The sequence below is a fragment of the Photinus pyralis genome, unplaced genomic scaffold (genome assembly GCF_008802855.1).
Source record: "Photinus pyralis isolate 1611_PpyrPB1 unplaced genomic scaffold, Ppyr1.3 Ppyr1.4_LG8, whole genome shotgun sequence".
In the NCBI taxonomy this organism is placed as follows: Eukaryota; Metazoa; Arthropoda; class Insecta; order Coleoptera; family Lampyridae; genus Photinus; species Photinus pyralis.
The window spans coordinates 6,566,001-6,576,465 of NW_022170819.1; positions in this window are offsets into that span (position 1 = coordinate 6,566,001).

The window sequence follows — 10,465 nt, forward strand, 5'->3', positions numbered from 1 at the left end:
ACACAATACATATTGAACAAAAGGGGACTAAGAGTAGATCCCTGAGGGATCCCGATCGATGTCATTCTGGGACCAATTAAAGAGTTCTTATTACTTCTTACGAATATTACTCGATTCCTAAAGAGGTCACAAATATTCCTCGCAACCTGATCTGGGACACCCATTTTGGTCATTTTGCTTTCAAGGAGGTCTAAGTTAACCTGATTGTAGGCATCTTTAATATCCATAAATATTGCGCCCAGGTAATCGTTTTTACTAAAACATATTTGAATGTCTGTTACCAGTTCAGCGAGTGCGTCAACCGTTCCTCTGCCAAAGCGAAACCCGTACAATTTATCTGGCAGAATCTGGCTTTGTTCCAGCCACCATTCCATCCGATTTTTAATCATTCTTTCGTACGTTTTGGTAATGCACGACAAAAGCGAGATCGGTCTGTATGAAGACACACGACCTGCCTCTTTATTTGCTTTAAGGATAGGCACGACAACGATTTTCTTCAATTCTTCCACCATTTCCCCCTTAGTCCAAATATAATTAAAACACTCCAGTAGCAATTGTTTCCCCGTTATGGGTAAGAGATGCAGCATCGAATACGTGATATCGTCCTCTCCAGGCGCTGTGTTGTTAGATTTTTTCATTGCCTGTAGTAGTTCGGTTTTTGAAAAAGGCCGAGATAGTAAATGGTTGCACCGATCAAATTGATAGGGTCTTTGTTCTGTTGACACATATGCTGGAGTAAGATTTTCTAAAAAATCGGCAATCCAAGATTGCTCCCCGATAGCCTTACCGCGCCATGGACCTTTGAATCTTCTAATATGGTTCCAGAATTCCGAGATTGGTAAATCTCTGGTGATGTTCTGGCAAAAATCTTTCCACTTTCTACGTTTCTTGTATTTAAGGAATCGCTTTGAGTATGCAAGTTCTTTTTTACAGAGGATAAAATTTTCCATTGATCTAGTCAATTTATATTTTTTCAACGCCTCTCGTCGGCGTTTGATCACTGCCGTACATTCTGCGTCCCACCAAATTGGAGATGTTCTTTTCTTCCTGCTGTTGGTATGCTTGTTTTTAAAGTTTGCAATAGCACTTTCTTGTATACTTTTGACTATATAATCGACTCTCTTCGAATTCGCTGAGAAAAAGGGGATTCTGGAAAATCGCTCCACTAGATCCGCATGGAAATCGGCGAGGCCTTCCGGTGTTATCCTCCATTTTCTTATAGGCGACTCCTCGATTGACTCCTTTACATGACCCTGCAGTTCCATGTGAATAGGGAAGTGATCAGACCCGTATGTGTCATCTAAAACTTGCCATTCGATTATGTTTGCTACTTGTGGACTTGTAAGCGTAACATCTACTGCCGAAGCACACTCCTGTGGCCTAGATAGTCTTGTAGGTGTTCCGTTGTTCAAAAATATTGCTTGTGCCTCATTAATAAATTCTAGCAGGATTTTGCCAGCATTGTCTGTTTTTGATGAGCCTAACGCCATGTGATGTGCATTCAGATCCCCCCCGATAATATACGGAGATGCGATTTGTGATAGTATATGTTTATAATTTTCCATACAAAGGTTATTTTGCACCGTACGGTACATTGATATAATGGTTACATTTAGATCTAGTAATTTCGCGCCACATATCATAAAGTCGTTATCAAAATCAGTGTTAATGCTTATCTCTGCATAGTTAAGTGATTTATGAATGAGAATCGCCACACCCGCATAGCCATCTGCCCTATCTTTTTTAACTACATTAAAATTCTTGACCTTTAGTTCCCTGCCTCGTTTCCACCACGTTTCACTTAATATAATAATTTTGTAGTCTTTTTCGAAAATCAGTTTTGCTAAATTCTCAGATTTAGCAAATATTGACTGGATGTTCCATTGCAACATATTGATTTTGTCGGTAGAATTACTCGCTATAATAGGGTTGAAATTAATAGATAGTAAGAAGATGAAAAAAATAAACCTTTTGCGCTGTACTAATCAGAGTCTTGTGAAGACTCTTCAAGAGACGTGTCGGACATTACGAACCGTTCGCTATTCTTCACGTACGTTTTTAACTTCATTGCCAGTCTCTTTAACCGGGCTTTGAGTCTCTTAGTTTGGGTGGATTTAATTGTTTGTATCAGTAGTTGAAGTAGTCCCTCGGTATCTGTCGTGAAAGCTCCGGCCACGCCCCACGGGTTGCTTTGTCCTTTAACTTCATTCAAAAAATCACAGAAACGTTCAAAGGAAATAACTTCATTCGGTTGGTCGAAAACGTGTTTAAACTCCTTGAAAACCTCTGAATCCTCTTCTATTATCGGTGAGACTTTGGTTTTTTTTGCTCTAGGTTTTTTAAACAATGTTTTGTCAGTTATCTGGGTCTCCTTAGGTGATTCAAGATTCCTTTCGTCGCCGTCGTCTGTGGATGATGGTGGAGGTCGTTTATTAGTTGAGGAAGCTTCGATATTGACCGAAATTATTCCTGCCCTTGAATCCGTAGGACTACTCGTTTTCGTCCCCGATTCGGCGGATGTCCCCGCCTCGTTTTCCTCAGTTGATGATGCCGTTGACTCTCTTATGTCATTTTTCGTGGGACAATTCCCCGCTGTGTGCCCGACGAGGCTACATAGAAAGCACCTCATGTCGTCAGCCGACAAAAATATTCTAAACATTTCTCCTTGATATCTAAACGCTATGCTCGCCGGAGGCTCATCGCTCTCGTCTGTTGCAAAGTATACTTGGCGTCTATGACTAAGAACATGTTTGTATTCACGATCCAGGTTACCTGCACCTATCAACGAAATTCCTGATGCTAATTTCAGATTCGCCCGTTCAAGCTCGTGTTGTATAATTTCGTTGGGTATCCAAGGTGAGACATTCGATAATACAATCCGCTTTGCCGAAGTGGCCAAGCGCCTCGCCGGTATAAATTGATCGTTAATTTTTATTCCTTTGTGAGTACCAAGGAATGTGTCAACTGTAGCAACTGAGTTTAGGCAAATACTTATTCTAGCCCCAGATATACGGGATGCAAAAATTACATTTTTCGCGCCAACGAGCGTACCCACCCCGGAGATATATTCCCGAATCGGCACCCCCTCACCCGCAGAAAAGACGATGACCTGTTCTTTTTGTGGAAATTTAAATTTCGATTGTAGTACGGACGAGTATGTAGAACCGGATACATTGATAGAGCTGCTATCTCCCTGACCAGAAATAGCGCTAATCTCTTGGGTGTTCGATATATTTTGCATTTGGTCCTCCATAACGGAAGACAAGGTACACTACACGACCCCTCTCCGGCCCGAGACCGGAGAAGGAGAGCTCCCCTCTCAAAACTAACCAACGATAGTCGTACTGATATTGGTAATTTCCAATTACCAGGAAACGAAATTAACTGACAATCACAGCTTATGACAATCAAACAGCTTATGACAACAAGAGAAAGCATTAATCTTAATACTCACTGCGTCGTCCCAACAATGGCGACTACGCTAGACACTCAAAGGAGAATACGATGTGAAATATCCTTCGACAACTTAATTTTACTACACCTTCCACCGAACAACCACGAAAAAACAACTTTAAACCTGTGCAGGTCACGGTTGAATATTGTGAGGTAATATTAAATTTAATAACTAATGTTATTGTTGTCTGCAAGGTTATTAAGTAGAATAAGAACAGGATACGAAGATTTCTCTTTGTATATCTGAACTTTGCCTTGTGATTCTTCTGTCTTTTTTGTTTTCGAATTTGTTTTTTCCATGTCTTTACGTTTATAAGAGAAGAATAAAGATTATTATTATTTTTTTTTTCTTGCTTGCGCGCTTGGAAATAAACTTCAAAAATATTCTTAAGGATGTGGTTATTATTTCTGTAGAAATCAAAATTTTTCAATTTCTTAATAGCGCTTAAACTGTCAGTAAGTATTATAAGTCGATTGTACCTTAAGCTGAGGACGTATTTTAACGCTTCTACTATTGCAATCAATTCTGCCGAATAAATGGAAGTGTATTTAGAGAGTTTTGAACTAAATCTAAACTTGTAGTCACTATGATATACTGCGTATCCAACATTGTCATCATTCTTTGATCCATCTGTAAAAATTAAATGGAAATTTGGGTACTGCATCTTAACATCAGCTAGAAAAGCGTATTGTCTAAATGATAGTGGCAGCCTGCTATAGTCTGGGAAAGCGAAAGTATCTGCGGTTAGATTATATATATTAAACTGACAAGGGTAACCGTTATTCCTTTCAGATGACTCAACTACTTTCCTGTATTCTATAGTATCGCAATAACTTTGTACAATTGTGGGAGTAGCTTTATTTTTCCAATATGAACTTGTTAAATGTAGAATAAAGAGTTCGTGCAATCTATTGTATATAGGTGATCTTCTTTCATACAAGCGTAACACCAAACTATTGCTTAATAGTTCCCTACGCCTACTGAGCTGCATAATACCGCTTTCGGCATAACACTTCCAATTTTTTTAGATGACAGTTATTGGCCGCGCCGTAGAACGTAGCGGCGTAGTCAAGAATAGATTGTATGTAAGATTTATAAACCATCACTGCAATGTCTGGCGATGAACCCCACTTGTTACGTGAAATTGCTTGTAACACGTTTAGTACCTTTTCTATTTTGCTCAAAAGATGATTAATTTGGCACTTCCAATTCAACTTTTTGTCAAGCCAAACCCCTAGAAAACAGATATGATCCCTAAGAGGAAATTTAATATTGCCTAATATAATTTCTGAAGGTAACTGAGTTCTTTTCCTGGTAAATGTGCATATCCCAGATTTTGTTTGGGATATATTTATATTGTTTCTAAACGCCCATTCAGAAAACTGGGTGAATGCAACATCAAGATGTTTATACTTAGGTATTCAGGTGCTTTTTATCTTCTGTATATACGCAAATATCATCTGCGTATTGTAAAATCTTTATAATTGGGCTAAATATTTGTTCGAGGTCAGCTACGTATAAAATATAAAGAAGAGGTGATAAGATACTCCCTTGTGGAAAATGTTTTTCGGGGCCCAATTAGACCTTCGTTTGTTTTTACATACACATTTCTGTCAATTAGGTTGATGATATTTCTGATGAATTTGTCCTGGAGTCCAAAATTCCTTAGTTTATTCTTTAATAATGGGGGTTGGATACCATCATACGCTTTGCTTACATCTAAAAATAGTACTGAAACAGAATTCCCTGTAGAAAAAGCTATCATTATATCAATAACCAATTGATCAATGCTATCGGTTGTGGCCCTACCACGCCTAAAGCCATTTTGAGAATCGGGTAGTAACTTTCTAAGTTCTGCATACCACTCAAAACGTCTCTTAATTAGTTTTTCAAAAAGTTTCAAAATGAATGATGCTAGTGATATAGGGCGATAGGAATCTACTTTCCCTGTAGCTTTATTGCATTTTAAGATTGGCTGAACAATATAATTTTTAAACATGTCAGGATACCTTCCATCTAACCAAAAGCTGTTAAAGTATTTCAGTAAGTTTGATTGCATTATTTCTGGCAACTGAAGAATTTGGATGTAATGAATGCTGTCTAACCCAGGATTGTGATATAAATTTAATGAGTTCATTGGATTTTCCAATTGTTTCCTTGTGAACGGTTTAAGTAGGAAGTGGTTGCTATCTGGATCAATGTTATAATCGATTTTATTATTGACAAAAGTGGGAGTAAGTAACATTAAAAAATCCTGAACCCAAGGTTCTTTATTAATTCTTGTGTAATTGCACTCCCTTCTATTTTTTAATTTGCCTATTTCTTTCCATACATTTGAAATTGGAACACTTTTATTTAAATTTTGAACATATCGTCTCCAATTGGCCCTTTTAGTTTGCTTAATGATGTGTTTAGTTTTAGCATCTGACTGCTTGAATAGCAGATAATTGTTTAAATTTGGATTTGATTTATAGTTCATTAACTTAGTTTTCCTTTCGAAAACCGCTAACTGACATTCATTGCTCCACCAAGTCTTATTAGATTTTTTGGTGAGATTGCTTTTAACTCTCGGTATTGCAGTATTGCTTGCCGATACTATTAAATTAATAAAAGAATTGAAGTCCGTACATTCATTGTTACGAGTATTAAGGTGCTCCAGTTAGCTTTCTTAACATTCCAGATCTTATGAGTAAAATATATTGCTTTGGGAGGCTCTACATTAGTTTCAAAATTGATAACCAAATGGTCAGATCCTAATGGTTCATTTGTAACAGACCAATTAAATAAATCCCAAATTTCTGGAGTACAGACAGTGATATCTACCGCAACCTTAGGACTGTTGGGTGGTCTAATAAGGGTAGCTGACCAATCATTTAATATAACTAAGTTACTTTCATGAATTGCATCTAGCAAATAATTACCTTTGTTATCATTCCTATCACAACCCCAAGCAGAATGGTGAGCATTTACGTCCCCGGCCACTATAAATGGTCTGGGAAGAATTGAAAATATTTCTGACCAGTCATCGGATGATAATACCATTTGCGGTTTACAATAAATTGAGATGAGGTTAGTGATAGTTTTATTTAAATGGATACTCACTGAGACGATTTCGGTGTCACGGATTGGACGAACAAAGGATACTCTTGATATTTAATGTTCGCCCTGACAATAATCGCTACCCCACCATAACCATCGTCCCTATCCTTACGTACAGTATTATACCTAGGGAAGTTAACATATTTCCCTGGTTTAAATCAGGTTTCACAAAAATAAAAGCTACATCAATACTCTGATTATTTAAATAATGTTCTAGTTGATCTCTGTTTGCAATTGCTGACCTAGCATTCCACTGCATAAATTTCATGTTGAATTTGTATTGAATTTAGATTTAATTGTTAATAGTAGTTTCTCTAAATCATCTTGACTAATACTATTCTGATCGCTTTTATTTTGTTCAAAAAATTTATAAATTATGCCCATCAAAACATTAAAATTGTTTGGTTCGTTTTTTCTTTGTTTACATTATGGTACCTGGGTGGGTAAGGATTTTTTGGTACGGGTAGTTGTTGGGGATTGAAACTAAACTGATTCATAATTTCTTTATGTTCTTCTTTCCATGATGGCAAAGGTGATATTGTTTTCCGTTTTTTAGTACCTGATTGTGAAAGGGAAGGGAAATTATGTTGATTTAATATAAAGTTTCTATTATCTATGATTCTATCTTGCGGTTTCGTTCTAATGGTATCCTGGTTTGAGCTAGATTTTAAAACCGTAGAATAATTATTGTCTCTGACAATTCTTGATGCGTCCTTGTATGATACATTTTTGTGCGCCATAACTTCCTTAATCTTTTTTTGCGCACTAAACTCATCACATTTACTAAGCTCTGTCGCTAAATTATTACCTCCGCATGTGAAGGCAGACTGAAATTTCGTCTGTGCAATCTTTTACCTCATGACCCTCTTGAGTACATTTGCTACATCTCACAACGCTTTTACAATTACGACCAATGTGCCCAAACCGTTGGCAACGATAACAAATTACCACTTTTTGTACATATGGAACAACCGGGCATACTACTTTATGTAGATAAACATAACTAGGTAACAGTTGGCCCCGAAAAGTGACAATTAAGGACTGCGTTGGAACAAAAACAGTCTCATCTTTATCTTTGGGTCTGGTCATATGCTTTATATTATTTATTTCATACGACCAGTTATCTGGAAATTCCATAACATATTTTAAGTACTCTTCATCTAAATTTGTATCGACATTCCTTATTACCGCTTTTCTATCTAATAGAAAATGAGGAATATATGCGATGAAGTTATTATCATTTAGTATACCAGAATCGAGAAATTTATTTGCGGAATAGAAATATTTGAAGGTTACTCTAATTTTATTTCTACCGATGGAATTAATTTCGACCACTTGATCATCCAAATCTTTATCATGTAAATGAATTAACTTACCTATTGCCATTGGGTGTGTGTTTTTTGTGTTGTCCTTCGTCATACATTTGATAGGCGATCTCTAGAAAGACACAAAAAGAATTTTTGGTATCAGTACCTAGGCATGTTTGGAAATTGCAAGTTCTATAATAAACGTAAGTAATGCTTGTACTCATACAGTAGGTAAGTAACTCAGTTTATTGTTTTTAGCAAGGACTCCAAATTAACACTAAATTTTTGGTAGAGCTTGGCGTTTTCCGTCCTAGTTCCTCTTGGTTTATGTTACTAAATAGAAAAAGGTTCAGCAAGTCTTGCGTCCTGAGGGTTAATTTATTATTAATAGCGAATTTTTATTAATCGAATCCTTACTTCTATGGATATTCTATGGATATTCCTCTAAATAGTCTAAATGGTGGATGGAGAAAAAGGGCATAGGTTTTGGGTTTACGTGCAGGGGACGCGACGAAATGGCAAATTAGTGCACGCTATGGGCCATATAAGTAATTCCATTTGGTAACGTATAGTAGATCCGCCGTGCCGTTAGAATTTTGTTGCTGAAACCATATTGAAAGTTAAAATCCAGCAGCAAAAAACGAAATTTTTGCTGTCCAGCTCCCGGCTTTAAGAAAAAATAGAGACCTGGATTACATGTTCACTAGGAATTTGAGGATTATATCTACGATAGTTGATAGTTGAACGTTTAGGTAGAGCCATCTGCTACTTGAATAGTAATTCGTTAATTACAGCTAATCGTTGTAAATTCATCGATCTCGGTTTGTTAGGGCACTAACTGGTGCAATCAGCACTCGTTCAATAATCCATACCCCTAATGCCACAGTCACATTTATACGAACTAACCGACAATTTCTAGTAACTGAAAGTCTCATTAACTTGTACCGTAATTGCACGATACCTTTTTAAATAATTTAATAAGCGAGTACATGTAAAACACAGTGATTACTTGAAGTTATATCCAGCACGTTGTAATAAAAACTTAATAGAAACGCGATAAGCAGACTCACATTGCATGATGCAGGTAATAGCGACGCGACGTTTTAATATAAATCGTCGTGTTAGTTTATATCGTGTTTGTATGAATAATTTTTTTTGGTAAATGTTAAAACACGCATTACATTTGCATGATTAGCAAACCCTAAAAATCCGTGTACATTCGGTTAGTAATGGTACCTAAAGCTATTATCAAATGCTAAGAAGTAGATACAAATATTGTGCAGAGGTAAGTTATTGGGTACTGCCACCCGACGCCGACGCTTCGTTCTCGAGATACGAGGAACCATAATAATTGTTATGTTAATTTTCAGAGAGACAATGAAGTCATCCCAACTATAAATGTACTTTTGAATAAACTGTTTGAAACCAATATAGACAACGAGCGACAATCACAGACGAACGGACAGAAAGTCCAAATGACCAAAATTTAATCAGTTAGTCCCTTTTGATCATTGTCTACCTATGTATCACTGAAAACAGACTTGGAAAATTCGAAACCGTTTGCTAGTTATCATGTACACAGACTCGCTTTAGGAACTCGTTATATCCAATTTACGACAGTCGAAGTACCGTAGTGCACCCAACTGCCATACGAATTCTAGGAAGGTTATGGAACAGAAATATATCAAAGTAAGTTTCAGAAATTCCACCTTGGGTAGTAAGAAAATAACAAACAGTACCTCAAACGGTAGTTTCTATCAGTATTCCGTCTATACCGTGACACTTGCACAAAATGAGCCTTGAAGTAAACAATCTATGTAGCGAAAAGGAAGAAGAACCGCCTCTGCATCTACTGTGTCATTCTGGGGAGTTCAAGACAAGTTCCTCGGAAGAAAAAAGATGTACCCCCCCAAATGCTCCTACAGGAAAATATTCGACACAGACTTTAGGAAGTGAAAATAAAGCTAAAGGGTACAACAGGCTTAAATCCGTGGTACAAAGACGAAATAAGATACCACTTCTAATTTAAGTAAAGAAAATTAATTGTTTATGCAAAATACTAGAAATAATGAGGTCGAATGTAGGCGTGGCTTTTATCAATTCGAGAATGGCTTTATCCTAAAACGGTTCAAGTGTTTTTCGTACGATTACATAGTGTCTTACTAGTTCGTATAAATATTAAATATTAATTCTATTCTGTGAATTTTATTAACTGTATTCGTACTTGCTCCTATTAGATATACGAAATCAATAAAAGCAAAATAAAAAAATGTGTCTTTAAACAATCAGAATTGACGGATTTCGCTGTGTCCGCCCGAAACAAAATCGGTAAACACTTAAATCGTTTCGTTATCGAATTGAGAAAAATACATACCAACTATATACCCAAGTTTTGATTATTGTTTTCACAACGAATTGAGATCGCAATGCAAACTTCACGTGTTTTTGCTTGCCTATTACTACATCTATATTTAGTGGAAGCCCTTGTTCCAACAGAAAAACTGCAAGTGTTCGACTTTTCCCCTCAACTAAGTAAACTAACTTTCGAAGGTTTCTCCAAAAATTGTTCGCAACAGCTATCTAAGTATGTCACGGATCTCGTAGA